At 36.7% G+C, this 27,356-nt stretch overlaps 1 long non-coding RNA gene across 1 annotated transcript; it reads left to right on the top strand.

Moving 5' to 3' along the window:
- The first annotated feature begins 8,296 nt into the window (after positions 1-8,296).
- Positions 8,297-23,597, top strand: LOC118720118. Its single transcript, XR_004988370.2, has 3 exons — positions 8,297-8,309; positions 10,979-10,983; positions 23,461-23,597. It is a non-coding gene; the product is annotated as an uncharacterized LOC118720118 (long non-coding RNA).
- Positions 23,598-27,356: the final 3,759 nt, after the last annotated feature.

Raw genomic sequence — 27,356 nt, 5'->3', positions numbered from 1 at the left:
AGACCATGGAGAAAATCAAATAGTGGAACACAAGCAGTTTGAAATGCCATGTCCCACAGGCATGTGCCAGTCTGAGCAGAATAGAAACAGAAGAATAAAAATTCTTCTAATTAAAAAAAAAATGCATTCCATTCTAAATACATAGCTTCTCTAAACTAGTCAATGCAAAAATATAAGCCTTAAAGTTTCCGGGTAAGGTTTTCTTCTACTATATCATTGCCACCTTTTGAATTTTGAGAGAGAGAGAGAAGCAGGAAAAGGAGTAAAGTTTCTTTCTTTAGTGATATCAGAGTGAAATTATGTAGGCTTCAAATTCTTTCATGACTAAGTACTACTTATTTACCAGTCCAGTAATTTATGATGGGCAACCAATGGGCCAATTAACAAAAGCACAGGAAATAGCCTAGTAAAATAACATGGCTTCTAGGAAAACGTATAGGGTACTGTAGCACTTTTGACTGGACATAGAGGTGAAGAAATATCTAAAATACATACTCTTTTAAAAAAGCACAATGTTCACAGGCTTGCAATTGATAAGGCAGTTTTAGCTATCAGAATTAATATGATCTGGTGGCTGCTGCTAGTGATTGATAGCCACTATAACTCTTCTCCTAAAGCACCAAGTTTGGTGAAATGTAAAACATAAAGCTTGGCCTTAGTTTGGAAGAAAAATGTGCCATTCTTTTGCTGAGTATGGCTATCTTAAGTACATCTCTGACACAAATAGCAATTGCAATGTCATCTCGGGAATTAGCATGAGTGTCTAACTTAGGAGATGTTTTGAGAACATCAGTGGGTGAAAAGTGACTCCATTGACCTAATATGATCATTTTAAAAGAGGGAAGCTTTTGTATTCATGATTTTCTTATCAAATGAATATATGCATTATAATAGACTTCCCTTGCAACAGTGGGTAGAGTGCTTTTTATAAATACTGTAAGGAAATTATACAACAGAAACTATCAGTACTTCAAAATTTTCTTCAAGTAAAAGTGAGGCAGTGTGCTTATCCATCCACATTACCTCCTGGATCCCTTGGAAATTATATTTTATAGGGTTGATTAAGGTTACAAGTAAAGTCTATGGCTAGGAAACAAAGTAGAGATAGTTACATCATGAAAGGAACAAATCCTTGGAATTAGCTGAATTAATGATATTTTAATGAAAGTAACTGTCCATGCTTAAGATAAAGCATAAGTTCAAATAGCATGAGGGTATCAATCAGCTACAAAGAGAATAGATTTTTACTTGGTATTTGTATTTTATCTTACAAATATCTCAAAAGAGATTTTCTTTCAATTTATTGCTAAAATAAATGGTGTTATATGGAAGAGAGTCTCAAGTTAACAAATCCTAGGTTTCTCTGACCTCTTATAGCAATAAGAAGAAACTTTGAGGGTTTAGAATTTTAAAAAACTGTTTACTGAAAAATATTTTCGATCCCCTTTCCATATCTGAGATCATGTGAGTATGAGCTTGGTTGAAGGCAACACTTCGGACAATATGAATCTGTATGTCAATCATTCTACTTGGATATAACATAAATATACTATGCATTGAGTTTATGATTGAGACTACCTATTCAGGTGGAACTGACAAATACATGGTTTTTGAAGGATTAAAAAATTAAAAAGAAATAATATTTTAATTGGATCCAATTGTAATTGGATCTATTCCCATATTAGCTAATGTGTTTCACAAGCAAAAAAATAGATTCCTTGGCTGTTGACAATTTCTCCGAGAAAAATAATCATTCAAAGAAATCAAGAAGTGACAACTATAATGAAGAAGATGGTGACTGGAAGGAAGGTAGGGAGGGAGAGAGTGAGAGAGCCATAGAGTAGTGTGTGGATGTATGTGGTGTGTATGTGTATGAGCTAGGGAGAGTTAGATCCTGTAGGTCTTCCAAGGGGCTACCAAACTGGGCAGTCTTAGCAGAGCCTCGCTGCCACTGTGGACACTCTGGGGGCAGCCAGCATGGGCACAGAGACCACACCATCTTGAAAAACAGAACTGCTTGAGACTAGGATCCTGGCCTCAGCACCACCCCGTGTGGTCTCAGAAGCAAACCAGGACCCTGCAGTCACTGAGGACAGAGACCTGTGACCACAGCTGTAGACCCAGGAATCCAGACATTCAGGCTGCAGATTTCTGTGAATCACAGAGCCCATTTCCCACCCTGCAGGCTCTTGGTAGTGCCATAGGAACAGCTAGACCTGCCCTTTGCACAAGCCACACCACAGCTACAGGAATTTGAGCCTGGGAGCACACGAACACTGGGAATCTGTTCCCCAAAACATAATTGGGCAAACGAAACCCATGCCTGCAAAGGCAGCAGTGCCACCTGACTTAGATTGTGGGTAATTGCACATGGAAGTCTGTTATTTCACAGCACAAGAGTGGACCTCCTGAAGGCACAGTGCTACTGTGCAACCTGGTACCCTAAGCTGACCAGGACCCTGATTCTCCAGGTGAGGAGCAGCACTGAGCACCAGTGACTTGACTCTGTTTCTTACCCCGGGCACCTGGGACCTCTGATTCCCAGTGCATTCATGCTAAAAGATAGTGACTCCAATTCTTAGTGCACGCACATACAAGGACCCTGATTCTCAGTGTAATACCATACTAAGCAACAAACACTCTGATACTTGATTCTTGTTGAAGGCACAGGGGAACTCTGATTCCTGGTGTGATAGGGGACTCTAATTTTTGGCATATGTCAACGAGGTCTCTGTTTCGTGAGGTACAGGCAGGGTCCCTGATACTAGGTGCATGTATGAGGCCACACTGAGAGCCTGTGACTCTGATCCTGGGTGAACATGGCTCCCACCAACCCACAGAAACCACACATCTTGAGGTTGGAGCTCTTCAGTGACACTCAAGGGGTGCAAAGCTCCCACCGCTCATGGCCCAGTCCCACACACCTTGAAGTTTGAACCTTCTGGTGATAATCAAAATGGGGAGACAACACAATCCCCAGAGGGTGGGGGGAATGAGGAGCTGCCAAGAAAGGAAATTAGTGAAATAGAAGCATGCACCATGACAGAAAAATAATTCAGAGTAATGCTCATACAGTTCATACACCAGATGGATGAGAAAATCAACAACCTATGCAAAAATCATTAATAAATCAAAAGTGATATAACCACAATAAAAAACACTATGGAAGGTTTTAATCGTAGACTAGAAGAAGCAGAGAATCAAATTAGTGAGTTAGAAGATGAGGTAGAAAAACAAGCTCAATCTGAACAGCAACTGGAGAAAAAAATAAAAAGCAGAAGGAGAGCCTAACGGAGCTTTGGGACAACATGAAATGAAGTAACATATGTACAATATGGCTGCCAGAAGGACAAGAAGAGCAACAAGAATTAGAAAATATATTTGAAGAAATAATGACAGAAAACTTCCAAGATATGGGGAAGAAAAAAATTACACATGTACAGAGAGTCCCAAGCAAGATGAATCCCAATAGACCCACATCAAGACACATTATAATTACAATGGCAAATGTTCAGGACAAAGAGAGAATCTTAAAGGTTGCAAGAGAGAAACAGAGAGTTACTTACAAAGGATTCCCCATCAGATTATCAAATGATTTCTCAACAGAAACACATCAAGCTAGAAGGGAATGTAAGAAGGTATACAAAGTGATGAAAAGCAAAGGACTGAATCCAAGAATACTTTATCCAGCAAGACTATTAATTAAATTAAAGGGGGAATCAGGAGCTTCGCAGACAAAAAAAAAAAAAAAAAAAAAGGCTAAGGGAGTTTATCACTACCAAGCCAACAATGCAAGAAATGCTAAATGGAATGCTATAAAAAGAATAAATAGAAAGGGAGAAAGGAACACAGGCATAAAGTACAGAAATGGCTACAAACAAGTGCCTAGCAATAATAACATTAAACATAAAAAACTTTCCTTATTCACAGATGACATGATATTGTACATAGGAAACCCCAAATACTCCATTAAAAAATTACTAGACTTAATAAATGAATTCAGATTAAATACTCCAATCAAAAAACATTCAGTGAGTGAATGAATAAGGAAACATAACCCATATATATATATATATATATATATATATATATATATATATATATATATATATATACTGTTTACAGGAGACCCACCTCAGACAAAGGGACTCACACGGATTCAAAGTGAAAGGATGAAAAAATATCTATCAGGCAAATGGAAAAAAAAAAGCTGGGGTAGCAATACTTATATCTGACAAAGTAGACCTCAAAGTGAAGACTGTAACAAGAGTCAATAAAGGCCACTTCATAATTCTAAATGGATAAATGGATAGATAGAAGAGGATATAACTCTGGTGAACCTTTATGGACCCAATGCAGGAGCACCCAAATACATTAAAAAAAAAAATGTCTGGAAGATATTAGGGGGTAGATCAATAGCAACACAATCATGGTAGAAGACTTCAATACCCTATTAACATCACTGGATAAATTCTCTAGACAAAAACTTAGCAAAGAAACAGCAATCTTAAATGACTCACTTGATCATGTGGACTTAATTGAAATCTTTAGAACATTCTACCCCAAAACTACAGAATACACATTCTTTGCAAATGCACATGGGACATTTTCAAAGATAGACCACATATTGGGACAAAGGCATAGTCTCTCCAGATCAAGAGGATTAAGATCATATCAAGCATCTTCTAAGATCACATTGGCATAAAATTAGAAATCAATTACAAACAATCACAAAAATGCAAACACTTAGAGGCTGAATAGCACACTATTAAACAATGATTGGGTTACCAAAGAGATCAAAGAAGAAATAAGACACATCCTGGAAACAAAGGACAATGAAAACATACCAATCCAAAAATCTTTGGGACACAGTGAAAACAGTCCTGAGAGGGAAGTTCATAGTATTACAGGCCTACCTCAAAATCAAGAAAAACTGGTAATAAACCATCAAACTCTGCAACTTGAATAATTAGAAAGAAAGCAAAAAGAAAAGCCCAATGTGATCAGAAGGAATGAAATAATAAATATCAGAGCAGAAATAAATGACATAGACGTAAAAACAAAATTACAAAAGATCAATGAAACCAAAAGCTGGTTCTTTGAAAGGATAAACAAGATTGATGAACCTTTAGCCAGGCTCATCAGGAAGCAACCATATCATCATATACATTGATGCAGAAAAAGTATTTGACAAAATCCAACACCCTATCTGGATAAAAACTCTCAGCAGGGTAGGAATAGAAGGATAATACCTCGACATAATAAAAGCCATATATAACAAACACACATCCCTAATCATACTCAATGGGGAGAAAAAACTAAAACCATTTCCTCTAAGAACAGGAACAACACAGAGATATCCACTCTCACCACTACTCTTCGATATAGCACTGGAAGTACTAGTCATTTTAATAATTAGGAAGAAGAAATAAAAGGCATCTAAATTAGAAATGAAGAATTAAAACTTTCCTTATTCACAGATGACATGATATTGTACATAGGAAACCCCAAATACTCCATTAAAAAACTACTAGACTTAATAAATGAATTCAGCAATGCAGCAGGATACAAAATAAACACCCCAAATCTGTGGCTTTTCTATACACCAATAATGGACTAACAGAAAGAGAAATTTAAAAAGCAGTACAGTTTATCATTGCAAAAAAAAAGATACCTAGAAATAAATTTAACCAAGGAGCCAAAGGACTTTTACTCAGAAAATTTCAGGACGCCAAAAAAAGAGATAGAGAAAGACATGAACAAACGGAAGAATATATCATGTTCATAGATTTGTACAATCAACATAATTAAAATATCGGTACTACCCAAGGCAATTTATAAATTCAACACAATACCCATTAAAATGTCAATGGTGTACTTCCAATACCTAGAACAAATTCTCCAAAAATTCATCTGGAATTAAAAAAAAAAAAAAAGACCCCGAATAGCTGCAGCAATCTTGAGAAAGAAGAACAATGTAAGAGTGATCACAATACCAGATATCAAGCTACACTACAAAGCCACTGTTCTCAAAACTGTCTGATATCGACACAAGCCAGTATGCTCAATTAATATTTAACAAAGGAGGCAAGAGCATACAAGGGAGTCAAGATAGTCTCTTCAATAAATGGTGTTGGGAAAACTGAACAGATACTTGCAAAAAAAAAAAAAATGAGAGTAGACCACCAACTTACACCATACACAAAAATAAACTCAAAATGAATAAAGGACTTAAACATAATGGGAAACCATGACAATCTTATAAGAAGCCATAGGCAACAAAATAGCAGACGTTTGTTATAGCAATATATTTACCAATACAGTTCCTAGGGCAGTGGAAACTAAAGAGAAAAGAAACAAATGGGACTGCATAAAAATAAAAAGTTTCTGTACAGCAAAAGAAACCATCAACAATTCAACAAGAAAGAACACTGCATGGGAGAACATAAAAAATTAAAAATGGAACTGCCATTTGACCCAGTAATACCACTTCTAGGAACATATCCCCAGAAAACAGAAACACAAATCAGAAAGGATATATGCACCCCTATGTACATAGCAGCACAATTCACCATAGCTAATATTTGGAAACAGTCCAAATGACCATCAGCAGATTAGTGGATTAGAAAACTATGGTACATCTACACCATGGAATACTACGCTGTTTTAAAAACGAAGGAACTCTTACTATTTACAGCAGCATAGATGGAACTGGAGAGCATTATGTTAAGTTAAATAAGCCAGGCAATGAAAGAAAAATACCACATGATCTCACTTATTTATGGAATATAATGAACAACATAAACTGATGAACAAAAACAGATCCAGAGACAGAGAAGCATAGATCAGACTGTCAAACTACAGTGGGAAGCTAGGGGAAGGGTTGTGGGGGTAAGATATCAACCTAAGGACTTGTATGCATGCATATAAGCACAACCATCAGATTCAAGACACTGGGGATGGGGGCTGAGGGCAAGTGCCAAGGGATGGGGAGACTGGGGGGAGATCAGTGGGGAAAAAAAGAAGAGACATATGTACTACTATTTGTAATACCTTAAACAATAAAATAAAAATACAAAACCCCAGGGCTTTCCCCATTGTAAAACAAAAAGTGACAACTATAATAAATCAAAGGAAATCCACTTCTAGGTCACAAATATCCTTGGGACTTATTGCTCAAAATAGATAACCGCATGAAGAAACATGTGAGGTTATATATTTGTGGTTATATTGATATGAGAAAATGTAAGACAGTCATGTGACATTAGAATTAAACAGTTAAACAGAAAAAGGAGACTTATGTACCACTATTTGTAATAGTTCGAACAATAAAAAGTAAATAAATAAACAGAAAGTATTACCACTGAAAGCCTTTAAAATCTCACCCACTTTAAGCCACAAATGAAATTGAGGTATCAATTATGTCTTTCATCTAAGACAGTTTTGCCACTGGCCAATTGGAAGAACTAATTAATTATTCTCTAATTTTTATATCACAGTTTTAGAGATAAATAAAGTAGGCATCAGAATACAGAAGTAGAGCCAAAACCGTTTTGGTTCAGTGGATAGAGCGTTGGCCTGGGGACTGAAAGGTCCCAGGTTTGATTCCAGTCAAGGGCATGTACCTTGATTGTGGGCACATCCCCAGTAGGGGGTGTGCAAGAGGCAGCTGATCGATGATTCTCTCTCATCGATGTTTCTAACTCTCTATCCCTCTCTCTTCCTCTCTGTAAAAAATCAATAAAATGTATTTAAAAAAAAAGAATTCAGAAGTAGAATAGGTATCTCTCCCAAAATAAATTCTGTCTTTATATTTGGTGTTTCAATACTAATAAGTAAAGTTCAGCATTGTTTCAGAAGCCACATGCATGGCTGATTGGTTCATATTCCATAAAAAGCAAATAAGAGTGACATTAGTTCAGGTTCCAGGAAGCAAGGTTAGTTTGTCAATTTAGAAACACCTCATTTGTTCAAAGGTATAGTAAGAGTTAAAGACAGCATAAAATTCACTTTCTCTTTAAAAAAAAATATGTGGATTGAGAACAGTGTTTTGGAGAGATTGTACTGCTTTCAGGTTGTGAATAATTTTTTTCACAACTGCTGAGCTATCTGTTAAACAGATATGTCTTGCCTCCTCAAACACCTGGACTTTATGTTCTTTTAAATTTCAGTAACAGTTCATGGATGAATGAGGCAAATTAAGCATGAAGGGAAATAAGTTATGGTTGGAAAATTATTTTAAACACTGTTTTCCATAGCAAAAAGGTAGCACACCGACACCTTTGAAGTCTTTCAGCTACACCATTTATGTATGGCCAAGTAAGAAATTGTCATGTTTGGCATTTATTTTGAAGCTATCTTCTATGAACCGATGTCTCAACCAGCCTGATATACTTCATACTTCATCTGTAAAAAGTCCATTATGCCTTTGGCAAATATTTTATAAATTGGGAAACATAAAACTTCAAACAGCAGATGTAGGCCAGGTTTTTCCAGAAGCAAAAGAATAATAAAATAAAATAAAATAAAAAATCTGCAGGACTATGCAACCAATAGTATATTTTCTAGATATGCAGCCTTTTGTCCATCAATTATTTCATAAGATCTCTTACCTGAATAATGTTTTGAAGTTTTTACATAAATGAAGTGCCCTATCTCTACTAAATGAATGCTGATTAGTATAGTAACTCCAATTTGTTCAATGCAACATACTATCTTGTTATTACTACCTCAATGTGTATTAAAATAAGATGATTTTCATGAATTTTAAACTACATTGCTCTAAATCTCCAACTTTCTTCATTTTTAGGATTATTCATTTATGTGGAAATAGTGCATTACTGTGGCACAATAGTTACATTCAAAACTATCAGATGTTTAGCATCTTAATTCTATGCATTGTTACATAGTTTATTACAACATAAAATATCATTTAAGTTCAGTCAATAGTATCTGTTGAACAATTATAATTTTCTAGATAACTACATGTCCTATTCTTAAATAAAATAATAGATATTCTACTTAATTCAGAGTCCATTTTTCATAATCTCCAGTTTCAAATTAATGGGATTTAATTATACGTGTCTATTAATAGGCAATATAGTGATAAGCACTATGTTGAAAAGGAAACAGTCCTATCATCAAGGCTTTCCATCTAAATGAGAACAAGTTTGTTATTTAATAGCAAGTAAAATATATTAACTACCATTCTTGTATTAGAAACCGAGATAGTCAAGGCTGAAAGCAACACAAGTAAATGAATTATAGTCTCACACAAATATATATTTTTTCAACACCAATGATATTTTCAACACCATGATCACAGTGTCCTCCTATGTTATTAGCCTTTTAGTGAATCAAAAGAAGAAGAGGAAGGGATGTAGGGGTGTCAAACTCAATAAGAGAAGGGGCCAAAATCTAAAATCCAGCCTAAATCGCGGGCCGAATGGTTTACTGAACAGTCATAAACTGTCATTGTGATGGAAACGCAGCGGAGTGCAGTGATGACAGCACAGTGCGGGCCACATTGCAAGGCCTGGCGGGACGGATTTGGCCCTCGGGCCTTGTGTTTGACACATGTGGGATAGAGCATCAGACATCCAGAGACTGGGGAAAGGAAGGGAGAGATGAATTCAAAGAAGACAACGTATACAGTTTTCAAAAAAAATTTATTTTAAAATATAAAATTAATAACCCTTTTTGACTCAGTGAAAAAATGACATTTTTAAGTATTTGGGTTAGCAAATATTTGAGACTAAAATTTCGAATTTGTTAGCAAAGTAGAAACATTTGTAATTAGCATGTTTGTTAATGAATGAATGATATAGTAGCATGATACATAGAACTACTTAAAGGCAGTATTTTGTTTTGTTTTCATTTCAGATCAACAACAACAATTTGGTGACTGAGTCATAGTAAGTGTGACGCAAAAGGTTTGTTGTGTGAATGGATGAAAAGAGTAGAAAAGAAATCACGAGGAAAAAAAGATGGGGAAAATGGAAGAGAAGAAAAAATAGTAGCCAATTGAGTTTGTCCCAAACTGAATCCATCAAAGAGGAATGAAAACCACCGTGGACTTTCATACTTCCAGGACAGTGTCACAATATTTTCTCTCTCCCAGGCTTCCAAACAATAATATTTTTAAACTAAAAAAACTGATAGTTTTCCTTATCTTAATGTGTATAAACAGTTTTTGGAATATTCAAGAGATATTTAATTCATCCATGTAATAATAGTTTTTATCCAACTATAATAAATATTAATTGAATTTATTTTGAGTAACTTTTTGAAATCTCTAATCTTCCACCATGTGTGAGTATTAAAGATCAAATTCATTGTCAGAATGATAAAGAATCTTCATTTCCAATTTAACTTTTTTAATTTAAATTAGAAATCAGACTTTTGGCAGAAAGAAAACTCATTGTCCACTATCACAGTTCTGACAGACAGAAGCTATCTTCCATGAACCGATGTCTCAACCAGCTTGACATATCATCTGTAAAAAGTCTATTATACCTTTGGTAAATATTTTATAAATTGGGAAACATAAAACTTCAATCAGCAGATGTGGGCCAGGCCTTTCCAGAAGCAAAAGAATAATAAAATGTGAATGTGTCTATGTGCTCACACTTGGAACTAAACACACCTCCCTATAAATTATGCCTACTGTAACAATAGCTTGTCATTTTTATAAGCATATTAAGCATATTTAAGACTGTTTTCTTGGAAAAAATAGCTACAAGGTACCAGAGTACAAAAAACATGCAAATGTTGCACACATATAATAAAATAGAATCTGTGAATTTGTTGCAGTTTATATTTCCATAACTCAGCATTTGACCAAAGCAAGACCTGCTAGAGTCTTAAGCCTCAAAATTTGTTTTTCTTTTTCCCAGTACTTTTTTAAAGTAGTCATGTAAAACAAACAAACAAACAAAAAAGTTGCAGGCATAGGAGGAGAAGTAATAAATAAGGAAAGTGAAAGTAGACAGTCAATGACCTCAAGGTAGAGTATTTAGAAACAGACCTTGAAGTCAAAACTTGGGGCCAGAATCTCATACCTGATGTTAACTAGGTTTAAAATTTAAGCAAGTTGCCGAAACCGGTTTGGGTCAATGGATAAAGCGTCGGCTTGGGGACTAAAAGGTGCCGGGTTAGATTCCGGTCAAGGGCATGTACCTTGGTTATGGGCATATCCCCAGTAGGGGGTGTGCAAGAGGCAGCTGATCAATGACTCTCTCATCGATGTTTCTAACTCTCTATCTCTCTCCCTTCTTCACTGTACAAAATCAATAAAATATATATTTTTAAAAATAAATAAAATTTAAGCAAGTTATCTATTTGTATGACCTTGTAATTCTTCTCCCTCAGTATCCTGAGGCCAATGATATCCACTTTACAATTTAAGATAGATAGATAGATAGATAGATAGATAGATAGATAGATAGATGATAGATAGATGATAGATAGATATATGTCCCACAGTGGATGTTCAATTAATAGTGCAGGTATTACTACTACTATTACTACTACAACTACTATTATTGCCATAGACTGTTATGCCTATTAGATATTAAGTATGGGAAGAAAATGCTGGAATCCTTAAAGTGGCAGTTAATCTCAAGCACATTCAATCCCGTGTTTAATCTACTTATTTCTAAAATTAAAGCTATTAAAGTTAAATAATATCTTATGCTTATATTCTTCTCTATAATTTTCAAAGAGCTTCCAAAAAGCATCTATTGCTATTTGAATTGCTTTCAACAATTTTTTGGACTATTCCAACCTGACCAAGTGTTATTCTGGGGCAATTGAAAAATTAAACTTATAAATGTCAAATTATAAAATGACAGAGTTGAAAACTTATTTAGTCTGCCCCGATTGACATGAGAGTGTGGCCTAACAAGGTTGCAATAATTTTCCCAAGACTACATAGAAAATAATTAGTAATTCTAAAATATTTGCAATATAATCCTATAAAATAAAAAGCTAATATGCAAATTGACTTAATGGCTAAATGAGCAGCCACTATGATGCACACTGATCACCAGGGGGCAGATGCTCAACACAGGAGCTGCCTCCCTGGTGGTCAGTGCACTCCCACAGGGGAGTGCCACTCAGCCAGAAGCCAGGCTCATGGCTGGTGAGTGCAGCAGCAGTGGCAGAAACTTCTTCTGCCTCTGTGGCAGCTCTAAGGATGTCCAACTGCTGGCTTAGGCCTGCTCCCTGCATCAGTCAGACATCCCCCTGAGGGCTCCTGGACTGTGAGAAGGTGCAGGCCGGGCTGAGGGACCCCTCCTAAGTGCACAAAAATCATGTACTGGGCTTCTAGTTTACAAATAAAAATGAATGAAAACTATCATAAGAAAATAGTTTCAAGTCTAACCAATAGCCAAGCATTCTAAATGATATTGAATAATAATAATAAAAAAAAACAATAAAAAGTGTGGACAGTTTCTCAGATCATGTTTGCAATGAAATGTGGACCTGAGACTAAGCATGTCAACGTCTACAGTGTAAACATATTATTGACCTAGTACAGAAATCAGTACATTTTGTGTCTGTACAACAGATATTTTCAAAGCTATATTTAGAGTAATGTTTGATTTTGAAGTCATTCAATTTTGAGGAGTTTCTTTATCCCTACAATATAGTAACAGGAATAAAAATTCAAACCTCTAAGTCTATTTTCTAGTGTGATCTCCTATATAATAAAAGCCTAATATGCTAAGTGTCTGTTCATTTGACCAGTTGATATGACACACACTGAGCACAAGGGGACAGATGCTACAACTGGTAGGTTAGCTTGCTGCTGAGGTCTGCTCAATGGGGACTGGAGAAGATGGGCTGCAAATGTCCCAAAGCCCTCATTGTGCACTGGTGGGGTCCCTCAGCATAGCCAGTATCCTCTTGCAATCTGGTACCCCTCAGGAGATGTAAGAGAGCCATTTTCATCCTGATCCCCACAGGCCAGGCCAAGGGATCCCACTGGTGCATGAATCCATGTACCAAGCTTCTAGCCCTACAAATAAAAGAGTAATATGTAAATTAACCATCACTCTGCCCACAAGCCATGCCCACCAGTCCATAAGAGAGAGTATGCAAATTAACCCAACCAAAATGGCTACAGAGAGCAGGAGGGAGGCTTGGGTTTCTCAGGCAATGAAAGCCAAGTTTTCCACCTGCCCTTGCCAGCCTAGGCCTCCACTCAAGGCTACAAAATTTCAATTACAGAAGGTAAACAAATCCAAACAGAAATGGTTGCAGGCATCGGAGCAGGCAGGAGGCTTGACTCTGCTCCAGGTTACAAAGTTTCAATTGTAGAAGGTAAATAAACCCCAGATACCAGGGCCACTGCTTGGGTCGCCAGGGGGTGTGGCTGGCCTGCAAACCACCACAGGCCCCTCACTCAGGCTGCCCCCTGCCCCAAGGGAACCCCCCTGATCCAGAACACCCTCCAGGGCAAACCAGCTGGCCCCACCCATGCACCAGGCCTCTATGCTATCTAATAAAAGAGTAATATGCAGACTATCACTCCAACACAATAGTTGCCTTCATGTGGTCAAAGATCCTGCCCTCATGTGGACACAAGATGGTCACTACAAGATGGCCAACATGGGAGGGCAGCTGGGAGGCACCTGGCCTGCAATGGAGGGCAGTTGAGAAGGACCAGACCTGCAAGGAAGGGCAGTTGGAGGTGATCAACCCTGCAGGGGAGAGCAGATAGGCATGACCAGGCCAGCAGAGGAGGGAAGTTGGGGGGCAAACAGGCTGTCAGGGAAGCAGTTAGACATCAATCAGGCTGGCATGGGAGTGGTTAGTGGGTGATCAGGCTGGCAGGCAGAAGTGGTTAGGGGCAATCAGGAAGGTAGTCAGGCAAGCAGTTGGGAGCCAGCAGTCCTGGATTGTGAGAGGGATCCCAGATTGGAGAGGGTGCAGGCTGGGCTGAGGAACACCCCGCCCCGATCCTGTGTATAAATTTCATGCACCAGGCCTCCAGTTTAATATAATACTCCTCAATTTTTTTTTCAGTTGGCTAATCCTTTTGGTGATACAAATTATTCATAATCTTTTTATCTCCTCTGGTTCACCTCAGGAAAAAAAATCATCAGAATTAATCCAAACCTATCATCTTCATATTTATCTTTTTAAAATTATAAATAAAATATTTATTCATGAGAGAAACCAAAATTTAACCATTATCAGATCACACATATAAATATTTAAGTGATTAATTCACATAGTATCTACAGATTCTTAATTATCAAAACTCATGTGGTAGAACTAATATTTTCTTTGTTTGCATTCTATTCCATGCTCTAGATTTAACATTGAATATTATTATGATAAAATTCTAATGATCACTCTCCTAGGTATGTGTTATTGTTGATTTTAGCTTGATCATTTTCAGAAATAAAAAAGTGTTGCTAAGCAAGTTTAAATAGTTTGCTCGTGATTATATAACCTGATTTTGAACCAAAGTTTGTAAATATTCTCTTTTAATGATACATTGCTGCCTCTCTCTCAATAAAATATTCAGATATTGTTTATAAAAATCTAAGAAAAGAAAATGCTTTTCAGGACTGGCACAGATCTGATATCAAATAAAATAGTATTCTACCCTCAGCACAAGTTCATAGTGGTCAGAACACACCTCCATCTTGTTCCCTCTACTGATACCACAGAGTATTTGACTTGACAGTTACATAGATATCAAAAGAAGTAGTCATAGAAGTGGCTCCTTGGAGACTGCCTATGTCTGGCAGGGATAAGCAATACATTATCAAGAAAGAGAAAGGAAAGTCCTGATGAAACCTGCACTGCATAGTAGTTCTACCCTTCTCTTATTTGGCCTTTTCTTTTCCTCTCTTCTAGCTTATTTCCTAGTTCGCTATTCTTTTTCCTTTCCTTATCTGTCTGCTCAGACCCAGGAAACCTACCAATAACTTCTCCCCAAATAAAAGTGTAAAATGTTTAAAGAACATATAAAACTATGATAATATATCCACAACACTCTCTATTCTCATTTTATACTGATATTAAAACTATTCAGTATTGCTTGGTATATGTGCTTCTGATTCAGTTCCTAATATACATGAAGTTATAATTTGCATGAATAAAGATAAATTTTGAGTAATCATTGAATATGTTCTTCAAGCTCCTAGTATGATATCAGGCACACAGTGGTATCCACTCAGTAAATATATATTCATGATGATAATAATGGTAGATTTGGTATAGTTTTTAAAAGTAGTACCATTTAAGTCATCCCAGTGTTTCACATTAAAGCATAGAGTTTATTAATATAAATTTAATGTAAGGACCTTTAAAACACTACTTTTCACATTTAGATGGGCTTTGTCTAAACTCTACTTTAGGAGCCTAACATGTTTGATGACAGCTGGCACAGGATTTCAGAGAAAACAGATCAGGCAAAATGAGAAAGTTCACAGTTTGTTGGACTCTTCCCTGAAATTAATGTCAACAATCAACCAAAATTGTGAAATATATCAGATACATATCTGATAATGTACAGAGAAAACAGTTTCACTCAAAGTTTCCTCTAAGAGAGTCACTATCATTGTTATCTAGACAAACTGGGAAAACACATTGTTCCTAGGGCCTCCCTGGCATCATGTATAAAGACTAGAGCAGGCCCCAGTGAACTAGTAGCCAAAGATATACATGGGTTACTTAATCCATAACATTCTTTACTTCCCATGCACATTTAAGATATCTAACAATTTTTAAAATTCCTCATTTAATTCATTTTGGAATTTACATTTAAATAAAAATATTTTAAAATAATTTAAAGCAATGTACAATTAGAATATATGATCTGTCCAGAAAGAAAGAAAAATCATTATTGTCAATAATTTTTGGCTGGGCTCAGAAATAGAATATATTGACATTTGCACATGCATAAATGCATAGTATTAAATTGTTATGATGCAAATTCACTAATCAGAAAAAAAACTATGCTGATAAAAACACTTCTGAAGAGTCAATGTTGGCTCCATTTAGTCTGGGATTCTCAAGAATGGGTGTTCACTAAAAACATAAAACTTTTCCAAACTAAAGAGCTTTCATGTAATCTCAAAAGTAACCTGTAATCATTTCAAGATCAGACATTCTCTAAATTTTTCACAACTTCTTGAACCTAAAAGTGTCATGAACCTAAAGTGTCTTATTTCCATTCCTTTAAAAGCTCCTAAAATTTCAGAAAGACATTAACTATTATGTAAGAATATTTTACTTCATTGTAGAAAACTAAGGTTAAAAAATGTGGAAATAATTCTCACATCATTGCAAATAAATAGTAGTTACAACTGCAATTGACACATGCATTAAAATGTTTGCTAATTAATGGGTAAACTTTAGACACACATGCACAGTATTAAGTTATGTTTTTATAATATTTTCAAAATCTTCAATTGGAGATTATTTTCTCAAATGTAAGTGCTTTTGCAGTATGGCTTTTCACAAAAATATGAGTACCTGATTGTGCTCTCCCATGTCTATACTCTGCCTGGACTAAGCATGATTGTTATATGAACATAGATAAGAGATGCTTTGACTTTTGATGTAGTTAATCATAACTAGAGTCATTCCAAGGGATTGATCCTGAAGAAATGTGGCAGTGTGTGGGCTTTTATATAATAGTAAATAGTGCAATGGAATTTCTGCAGTTCCCAATTTTTCTATTCATTAAAGCTTTTGCGTTTTATTCTCTCTACTTTTGAATAATTGCTATTAAGTAGACCTCTTTGGTAATATTGAAATAAAGAAAAAGAACTGTCTTCTGAATATTATGTTTAATGTTGCTCAATAGTTAATCATAAAAACGTCAATTGCCTGTTTTCTATACCTGATAGTATAAATTTATTTGGTGGACTGCTTTTGCATGTGAAATGTTGTTAAATCAATAAAAACTACCTCTAAAAGTATCTGTTCTTTTGTTCCTGATAGTGAGAGGAGAAATTTATAATAAATAAAAAAATAGAGGAAAACATGATAAATTCCTTTTCTGAGATTAAAACAAGAATAACAATCAAATTCTGCCTATTCTCATTTATGTAAAATCTCATTTTATTTCAACAATTGTATTTAGCCAGCCAGGAAAATATTCATCCATTTTCCCAATATAATCATTCTTCCTGCTAACTGGCAGATCATAATTCCAGTAAGGCAGCTAAAAAGATAGGATTTCCTCTAAATTTCAGGCCTTTTTGTGAGAATTAGCAACACTTGGTGTCAAATTAATAAAGAATAGAAGATTATAACACCAAAGCAGAGAAAAATTCCTAGTGGAATGTATTCAAAAAGCAAATGTGTGTACTGAACAAAGTGGAGATATTCATGCTAAATCAGTGGCATTAATAGGCATTATTTCAAGTTAAGCCTTTTTAACAGCAATCATCCTGCAAGTTGCCTTTTAGAGTATTCCCTATCTCATAAACAGATCTGTGGCTTCAAAGGCCAGAAAAACTAATGTAAAATAGAAGATCAGTGTGCAAAGATAATACTTCAGTATAGAAGTATCTTAAAAAGAAATCTCAGAAGCCCAAAAACTAATAACAAATGATACTTGGTGAACATGGCCACCAAGCCATAACTTTCAACTTCAAGAAGTTTTATATTCTTCAAAAATAAGGTTAATTTTCCTATAAATTATGATGCTAATTTATTTGGACATATCCATTCCTCCAGGTCACATCACTTACTTCATCTGATGTATAGCTCTTGGTGTATTTACTTTTTTTCACTTTTAATCATGGTTCTGATTTTTTTAAAAAAAAATAAGAACTGTGTTTTATTTATAAAACACTTTCAGTAATTTTTTGCTGTAGTAGCTTAATAGTTCTTTTCATCATTTTAATATTTAAGCTTTCCTCCTGCTTATCATTTCTCTCTTGTTATGGCAGCCTATTGTCTATCATGTTCTCTAGTTGCTTGTTCAACATTTGGTAACATTTTCCTCATTGAAAGATATAGCCACCCTCAGGATTAAATTAAAGGCAGCATCATTTTCAGAACAGCCTATTTTCAAGTCTTTGATCTCCATATTTTTATCTAATATACTCTGAAGTATTAACTTCACATATTGAGAAATGCACTTAGTAATTTTAATAGTCTTCTGGTGTTTTTTTTTTGTTTTGTTTTGTTTATTTGCTTGTTTTCCAAATAAAACTTTCTCTATTGCTTGGAACTTAGGACAATTTTTTCTATGTAGAGATGGCTGTAATACAAAATTGACAGATCTAGTAGAGCAATAGATAACACAACTTTACTGAAGATAACAATATAGCACAGGAAAGGTGGCCTCTGTTCACTTCTCAAACTCATTAATTCTCAAGCTTTTCTAATTGCCTTTAACAACACAAATAATTGTTAATTCATGACATTTGCTTAATGTTATTATAATAAAATACTATCTAGTAAAAGAGTACTATGCAAATTAACCATCACTCCACTACAACCATATGCCATGCCCACCAGCCAAACAGGAGCAAATATGCAAACAAACCCAACCAAGATGGCTACAGTCACAGAGCTCAGGTGGGAGGCTTGGTTTTCCCAGGCAATGGAGGAAGAGAAGCTTTCCACCTGCCCTTGCCAGCCTAAGCCACCATTCAAGGCTTCAAAGTTTCAATGATAGAAGGTAAATAAATTCCAACAGAAATGGCGGCAGCCACAGAGCTTGAAAGAGCAGGAGGCTAGGGTTGTCCCCATTGATTGAGGAAGCCAAGATTTCCACATATCCTGGCCGGCCCAGACCTCCGCTTAAGGTTACAAAGTTTCAATTATAGAAGAAACATAAATTCCAACAGAAATGGCTGCCACCATGGACCAAGCAGAAAGCTTGACTCTCTCCAGGCTACAAAGTTTCAATTGTAGAAGATAAATAAACTCCAAATACCAGGGCCTCCGATTGGGTTGCTGGGGGGCGTGACAGGCCCACAAACCACCACAGGCCCCTCTCTCAGGCCACCGCACTCCACAAGGGAACCCAACCCTGATCTGGGACACCCTTCAGGGCAAACCAGCTGGACCCACCATGTGCCAGGCCTCTATCTTTTCTATTGTAGTAAAAGAGTAATATGTAGATTGACTATCACTCCAACACAATAGCTGCCCCCATGTGGTCAAAGATCCTGCCCCCATGTGGATGCAAGATGGCCACCACAAGATGGTCAGCATGGGAGGACAGTTGGGGGTGATCAAGCCTACTAGGGAGGGCAGTTAGGGTTGACTAAGCCAGCAGAGGAGGGAAGTTGGGGGAAACCAGGCCTGCAGGAAAGGGCAGTTGGAAGGGGCCCAGGCCTGCAGGGGAGGGCAGTTAGAGGCAAACAGGCTGGCAGGGGAGCAGTTAAGCATCGATCACGCTGGCAGGGGAGTGGCTAGGAGGTGATCAGGCTGGCAGGCAGAAGCAGTTAGGGGCAACCAGGAAAGCAGGCAAGTGAGCAGTTGGGAGCCAGCAGTCCTGGATTGCAAGAGGGATGTCCAACACCAGGATTGGGCCTAATGGACAGTCGGACATCCCTTGAGGGGACCCAGATTGGAGAGGGTGCAGGCTGGGCTGAGGGACACCCCCCCACACACATACTGTGCACAAATTTCATGCACCATGCCTCTACTATATTATATAATCAGAAATATTTTCCCCAAATCTATTTCGTAGAAATCTGTGCCTCCTTCACTTGATGATCATGTAAGAAAGTGAAACAATAAAACAATTCTGTAGGGAGGAAGATCTATGAATTCCAAGGTTGTTATATTATTATACATTCTATAATTATTTTCCCATATTTGCCTTGGAATCTAGCTAAGAACCAAGAACTATCATCATTCTGCCTTGAAAGAAAATGCAACAGTTTCAACTCCCTTTGAAATAACCTATTTTGTTTTCAAGTAAGAATCCAAATGTATTCTCCATGCCATACCTCCTTCACACAAATATATTAAGCATAAATATTTATTTTCCTGCTCTGAAGTAAACTTAAGTTTAATTAGGTCTTCAACATATTGGGGGAAAGACTAGTTTTCAAACTGGACTTGCCTTTACCCAATATGTCGTTACATCTTTGTTCTGAAATTGGATTTTCATATGTCCCCTTTATATCTTTAAATTAAACTGCTAAGACAAAACACATATTGAAATTTGTTCAAAGGCATTCTGTCATTACTGAAGTGTGAGATGCTTTTTAAAAGGTAAAAGATATCATAGGCATGAGTGTGTGTGTGCTTGAACAAAATGTATGTGGGAGTAAAATGTGCACTGCAGAAGTTTCCTGCCAGCAGCCCATTAATTGAAGCATCCTTGTTTTTCCAAATTATGAATAATTCCCATCTGCCTTGGCTCTCTCTGAGCATGAAATCCAAATCCCTTAAAGCAGGAAGGGGTAAATCTGAAGATTAGAGCACTAAGACAGTTAAAGAATGTTAGGTTTGCCCCATGGGGAATATAGAGCAAAGATTTCAAATGACTTTTCAGAATGCTTGCTTGTTCCCTAAGCAACTTGTGATAACTAAGATAAAATGAAAATGTGCTACACTGATTGTCAACTCTGCATTTGCACACACGCATTTGTTATGTGCAAATATTTCCTCCCAGAAATGGTACAGGTGCACTGTAACCTTTTGCTCCATCTGACTAAAAATAGCCTTAAATTCTGTGCTGCTATTATAATTTAATCCATACACGTAGCAATCTGTCACCTCCATTCATACAGAGTTCCTCAATTTTATATTCCCAGAGCTATCTTGTAAAATTACACTACCTTCCCTTCAGCCACCCATTTGCTTTCCCTTGATAGGAAGATGGGTTCTCATCTCTGAGTCAGCAGCTTTGTAATTTATTATTTACCCCACTGCACATTCAGGTTTTCAGTAATAACAGATTTTCAATTCCTGTACACTGAGAGAATTGGTGCTTTTTGTTCATTTATTTTGGGCCCTGTATTAGCTTATTAATTTCCTGAACTTGAAACCTATAGATAATGAACAAATCATATTATTTAATTGTTCATTAGAGGTGAGTTTTCAGGACCACCAGTCTTTAAAATTTCTCTTCTCATCAGCATATTTTACACATCTGCTCTTACATCCAAAGTGTATATTTCATAGTCTTTTGCCACTAAAAGCTTGCTCTGAAATATTATGCCATACCAATAATATATCTAATCTACTTAAAACCATGTTCTGCATTTAATCACCCACCTCTATCAAAACATATGATATGTATTTCTCTAATATTCCACAAGTTTTCATCTTCAGTAAATGGTTCAAATTCTTCAAAGAAGAATAGTTTTATCAAGAAGAATCTGGAATCTTGATTAATGTTCACTTAAAACATAGTTAATATTTCTCAATATATATCTTTTTATTTAGGATAGTATTACAGATGTCTCCCATTTTAATCTCCTTTATCCCCCTCCCCTGGCCTCTACCCATATCCTAGGCCTTACCAGCCTATTGCCCATGTCTATGGGCTATACATATCCAATATAATAAAGAGCTAATATGCAAATGGTCATCATGCCCTCATGTCCTTGCACCGGGTCCAGGGTACCTGAGGCTGGGCCAGGGAGGGGACCTGAGGGTGTGCCCCTTGCCCCAGAACTGGGGATGGGGTACCTGAGGACAGGCTGGGGGTCCTAAGGCTGTACCCCCTGTTCTGTGGGGCCCAACAGGGGTAGGGTTGGCTGGGTCTGGGTCTTGAACAGTTTTGAGGTGCATACAGGTGAGCGGGGACTTGACTCTGGGTCCTGTGGTGCACCCAGACTCTGACAAGAAGGAGAATTTCATATACATTTTACTAATTTTATTTCATCTCTGATACTTATATAATAGAGAAAGGGCAAATAGTAATATTAAAATCTTTCCTCTGATTAATTCCCTTTTAATGTGCAAGAAAATCATTACCGGGCCACTAGTAAGTATATAAGTTCTTTGCTTTATATCTTCTTGATTCCCCCCCATTCCCACATCAAGATATGTCAGTCTGTTCTATGCCTCCATACTTCGGGTCTTATTTTGTTGGTCAATTCATTTTGTTCATTAGATTCCATTACAAATAAGTGAGATCATGTGATATTTGCCTTTCTCAAATTGGCTTATTTCACTAAGCATAATAGCCTACAGATACATCCTTGCTGCCACAATGGATAAGAGATTGCTCTTTTTAGAACTGCATAGTAATCCGTTGTGTAAATGACCCACAGCTGTTTTATCCATTTATGTACAGATGGGCACCTGAGATGTTTCCAGATATTAGCTATTGTAAATAATGCTGCTATGAACATAGGGGTGTATATAGTCTTTCTGGTTGGTGTTTCTGGGATTTTAGGATATATTTCTATAAGTTAGATCTCTGGGTCAAACAGAAGTTCTATTTTTAATTATTTGAGGAAACTCCACACTGTTTTCCATAATGGCTGCAACAATCTATATTCCCATCAGCAGTGAACTACTATTTATTTTTCTATGCATCATCACCAACATCTGCTGTTTGTGGATTAATGATGATTGCCATTCTGACAGATGTGAAGTGATATCTCATAGTGGTTTTAATTTACATTTCCCTGATGATTAGTGAGTTTGAACAATTTTTCATGTGTCTCTTGTATGTTCTCTTTGGAGAAATGTCAATTTTCATGTGTCCATTTGTATGTCCTCTTTGGAAAAATGTCAATTCAGCTCCTCTGCCCATTTTTTAAAATTAGAAAATTTACCTTCCTGTTGTTGATTTGTATGAGTACTTAATATACATTGAGTGGCCAGATTATTATGCATTCAGAGATCATACTAATCTGGCCACTCAGTGTGTGTGTGTGTGTATATGTGTGTGTGTGTGTGTGTGTGTGTATATATATATATATATATATATATATATATATATATATATATATATATATATCAGAGACCCAGTGCATGAATTCATGCATGGGTGGGTTCAGCCAGCCTGGCCAGGGGAAGGGGACATGGGCAGTTGGCCGGCCTGCCTGCTGGTCGAACTCCTGATTGACGGGACGATTTGCATATTAGCCTTTTATTATATAGGTTATACACTGAATGGCCAGATTATTATGTGTTCAGAGATCATAATAATTTGGCCACTCAGTGTATATTGGATATTAATCCCTTATCAGATGTATCATTGGAAAATATGTTATTCCATAAAGTGGATTCCCTTTTGATTTTAATAGTGGCTTCTTTTGTTTTTTTATTTTGATGTAGTCCCATATTTTATTTCTTCCATATTACTCCTAACATAGGAGATGTCTCAGAAAAAATTCTGCTACATGAGATATCTGAAATTTTCCTGCTTATGTTTTCTTCTAAGATTTTTATGGTTTAATGTTTTACTATTAAGTATTTTACCCTTTCTGAATTTATTCTTCTGTGTGGTGTAATTTAGTGGTCTATTTTCATCTTTTTGCATGTCTCTGTGGTTTCCAGAGATAGTCTTTACTCCATTGTATGCTCTTGCCTCCTTTGTCAAATATTAATTGACCATAATGGTTAAGGTCAATTTCTGGAGTCTCTGTTCTGATCCATTCATCTATATGCCTGTTCTTGTGCCAGAACCAGGTTGTTTTTTTTTTTGTTTGTTTTGTTTTTTTATAATGGCTTTGTAGTATAGTTCATATCTGAAATTGTGATCCCTCCAACTTTATTCTTCTTTCTCAAGATCGCTAATCTATTTAGGGGTCTTTATTATCATTCCATATAAAATTTTTGGAGTACTTTCCTATTTCAGAGAAATGTGTCATTGGTAGTTTTATAGGGATTGCACTGAATTTACAGATTACTTTGGGCAGTATAGAAAATTTAATGATTTAATTCTTCTAATCTGTGAACATGGTATACATTTCCATTTGTTTGTATCTACTTCTTTCAATGTCCTATAGTTTTCGAAATACAGATATTTTATGTCCTTGGTTGTTTATTTCTAGGTATCTTATTTTGTTGTTGTTGTAATGGTAAATGGAATTTTTTATAGTATCCTTTGATGAGGGTTCATTATTGATGTATAAAAATGCCATCCATTTCTTAATGTTTATTTTGAATCTTGTTTCTTTGCCAAATTAATTTATTAAGTCCAGTCACTTTTGGTGGAGTATTTAGGGTTTCCTATGTACAATATCATATCATCAGCGAATAAAACAACTTTACTTCCTTCTTTCCCATTTAGATGCATTTTATCTCTTCTACTTGTCCAATAGTTGTGGCTAGGACTTCTAGTACTATCCTATATAGTAAAGAGGTAATAGCTGAAACCAGTTTGGCTCAATGGATAGAGCTTCGGCCTGTGGACAGAAAGGTCCCGGGTTCAATTCCAGTCAAGGGCATGTACCTTGGTTGCTGGCATGTCCCCAGTAGGGGGTGTGCAAGAGGTAGCTGATCGATGATTCTCTCTCATCGATGTTTCTAGCTCTGTCCCTCTCTCTTCCTCTCTGTGAAAAATCAATAAAACATATTTTTTTTAAAATAAATTAAAAAAAAAACAAAATAAAGAGGTTATATGCAAGTTAGCCATCACTCCAACACACAAGATGGCCGCCCCCATGTGACCGCCCCCATGTGGTCAAAGATGGCTGACCACATGTGGACACAAGATGACCACCACAAGATATCCAATAGGGGAGGAAAGTTGGGAGGGACCAGGCCTTCAGGGGAGGGAAGTTAGTGGAAATCGGGCTGGCAGGGGAGGGAAGATAGGGGAGACCAGGCTGGCAAGGGAATGAGGTTAGTGGTGACCAGGCCTGCAGGGGCGTACTGTTATTGGCAACCAGGCTTGCAGGGGAGGTAAGTTAGGGGTGACAGAACCAACAGGGGAGGGCAGTTTAAGGTGACCACACCACTAAGGGAGAGTGGTTATGGGCTATCAGGCTGGCAGGGGAGCAGTTTGCTATTGATCAGGCTGGCAGGGGAGTGCTTAGAGAGTGATCTGGCTGGCAGGCAGAAGCCATTAGGGGCAATCAAGCAGGTAATCAGGCAAGCAGTTGGGAGCCAGCAGTTCCAGATTGTTAGAGGGATGTCCAACTGCCCATTTAAGCTTGATCCCGGTGGGATTGGGCCTCAACAGGAAGTTGGACATCTTTCAAGGGGTTCCAGACTGCAGAGGGTGCAGGCTGGGTTGAGGAACCGCCTCCATGCACTAATTTCATGCACTAGGCCTTCAGTGTTGAATAAGAGTGATAAAAGCAGACATCCCTGTCTTATTCTGGCTCATAAGAAAAAATCTTTTAGTTTTTCCCTATTGAATATTATGTTGTCTGTAGGTTTGTCAAAAATTACCTTTATTAGCCGAAACCGGTTCGGCTCTGGTAGAGCGTCGGACTACAGACTGAAAGGTCCCAGGTTCGATTCCGGTCAAGGGCATGTACGTGGGTTGCGGGCACATCCTCGGTGTGGGGTGTGCAAGAGGCAGCTGGTCGATGTTTCTCTCTCATCGACGTTTCTAGCTCTCTATCCCTCTCTCCTCCTCTCTGTAAAAAATCAATAAAATATATATTTTTTAAAAATTACCTTTATTATGTTAAGGTATGATCCTTTTATTCACACTTTACTGAAAGTTTTTATTTTCTAGTTCATAGGTCAATACTCTATTACTGAGACACCAGTGTGTCTCAGTGATAGAGTATTGACCTATGAACTAGAATGTTATTGTTCAATTTCTGGTTGGGGCATATACCTAAGTTGCATGCTCAATCCCCAGTGAGAGGGTATAGGGGTTGGAGGAAGAAGCCAATCAATGATTCTTTCCCATTATTGATGTTTCTATCTCTCTTTCTGCCTTCTTCTTTTAAGACAATAAAAAATATATATTTTAAAAAAATGCTGCTGGATTTTTGTCTAATGCTTTTCCTACATCTAATGATATGATTATATGATTTTTATCTTTCATTTTGTCTATGGATATATCACATTTATTTATTTTCAAATATTGTACTAACTGTAAGTCCCCTGAATAAATCCCACTTGATCATGATTTATGATATTTTTATTATATTACTATAAACTATTTACTAATATTTAATTGAGGATTTTAGCGTCTTTGTTCATCATGAATATTGGCCTGTAATTTTCTTCCTTTGTAGTGACTTTATATGGTTTTGGAATTAGGATAATGTTTGCTTCATAAACAGATCATGGAAGTGTTCCCTCATTTTGCATTTTTTTTTTGAGACTTTTATTTTTTTTATTTTAAATTTTTTAATATATTTTATTGATTTTGTACAGAGAGAAAGGGAGAGAGATAGAGAGTCAGAAACATCGATGAGAGAGAGTCATCGATCAGCTGCCTCTTGCACACCCCACACTGGGGATATGCCCACAGCCAAGGTACATGCCCTTGACCGGAATCGAACCCGGGACCTTTCAGTCCCCAAGCCGACGCTCTATCCATTGAGCCAAACCGGTCCTGGCTCATTTTGCATTTTTTAACAATAGTTTGAGGAGAATAGGGATTAGCTCTTCTTTGAGTGTTTGGTAAAATTATTCTATAAATCCAAGAAGTCCAGGACTTTTGTTTACTGGAAAGTTTTTAATTACTGCTTGAATTTCACCAGCTGTTATTGTCCTATTCAGGTTTCATTCTTCTTCCTGATTCTGTTTTGGAAGCTGTATTTTTTATAGGTATTTGTCCATTCCATCCACATTGTCCAGTTTGTTGACATATAATTGCTCATAGTATTTGTTTAATATATTTGTATTTCTGTTGTGTCCATTGTTATTATTCCTCTTTCATTTCTTATTTTATTTATTTGGGTCTTTTTTGTTTCTTGATGAATCTAGTTAGGCATTCACCAATCTTGCTTACCTTTTCAGAGAACCACCTCTTGAATTCATTGATCTTTTATACTGCTTTTGTTTGTTTGTTTTGTATGTTGTTGTTTTTTTATCTCTATGTCATTCATTTCTAATTTGAATTTTATTATTTCCTTCCTTCTACTTCCTCTGGGATTTTCTTGTTCTCTTTCCAATTTAGTCGTAGGGTTAGATAATTTACTAGTGATTTTAAAAAATTTCTTGAGGTAGGTCTGTAATATTATGAAATGTCCTCTCAAGAATACTTAAGAAATATGACTCAAGAATACTTAAGAAATATGAATGCTGCCACTTCTCCTGAGCCCCATACTCTCCCCAGACTCCAAGTTTCTGCACCTTCTCCCTCACCTCAGCCACAGAATTTAAGAGGTGCTACATTATGCCTGATTAGCTGGACTTCTGCTGCCTGTCATAACTCATCTTCATCCACTAATGCTCTGTTGTTCATCTGAAGACAGCAGCCACTTTCTCCCAGCCTTTTGCTGGAGACATGTGTGGATCCAGCTAATGAAAAGAAAATA

The sequence above is a fragment of the Pipistrellus kuhlii genome, unplaced genomic scaffold (assembly GCF_014108245.1).
Source record: "Pipistrellus kuhlii isolate mPipKuh1 unplaced genomic scaffold, mPipKuh1.p scaffold_m20_p_16, whole genome shotgun sequence".
Classification (NCBI taxonomy): Eukaryota; Metazoa; Chordata; class Mammalia; order Chiroptera; family Vespertilionidae; genus Pipistrellus; species Pipistrellus kuhlii.
Note: the sequence above shows the minus strand (reverse complement) of the source record. Positions and strands in the feature narration are given on the sequence as shown.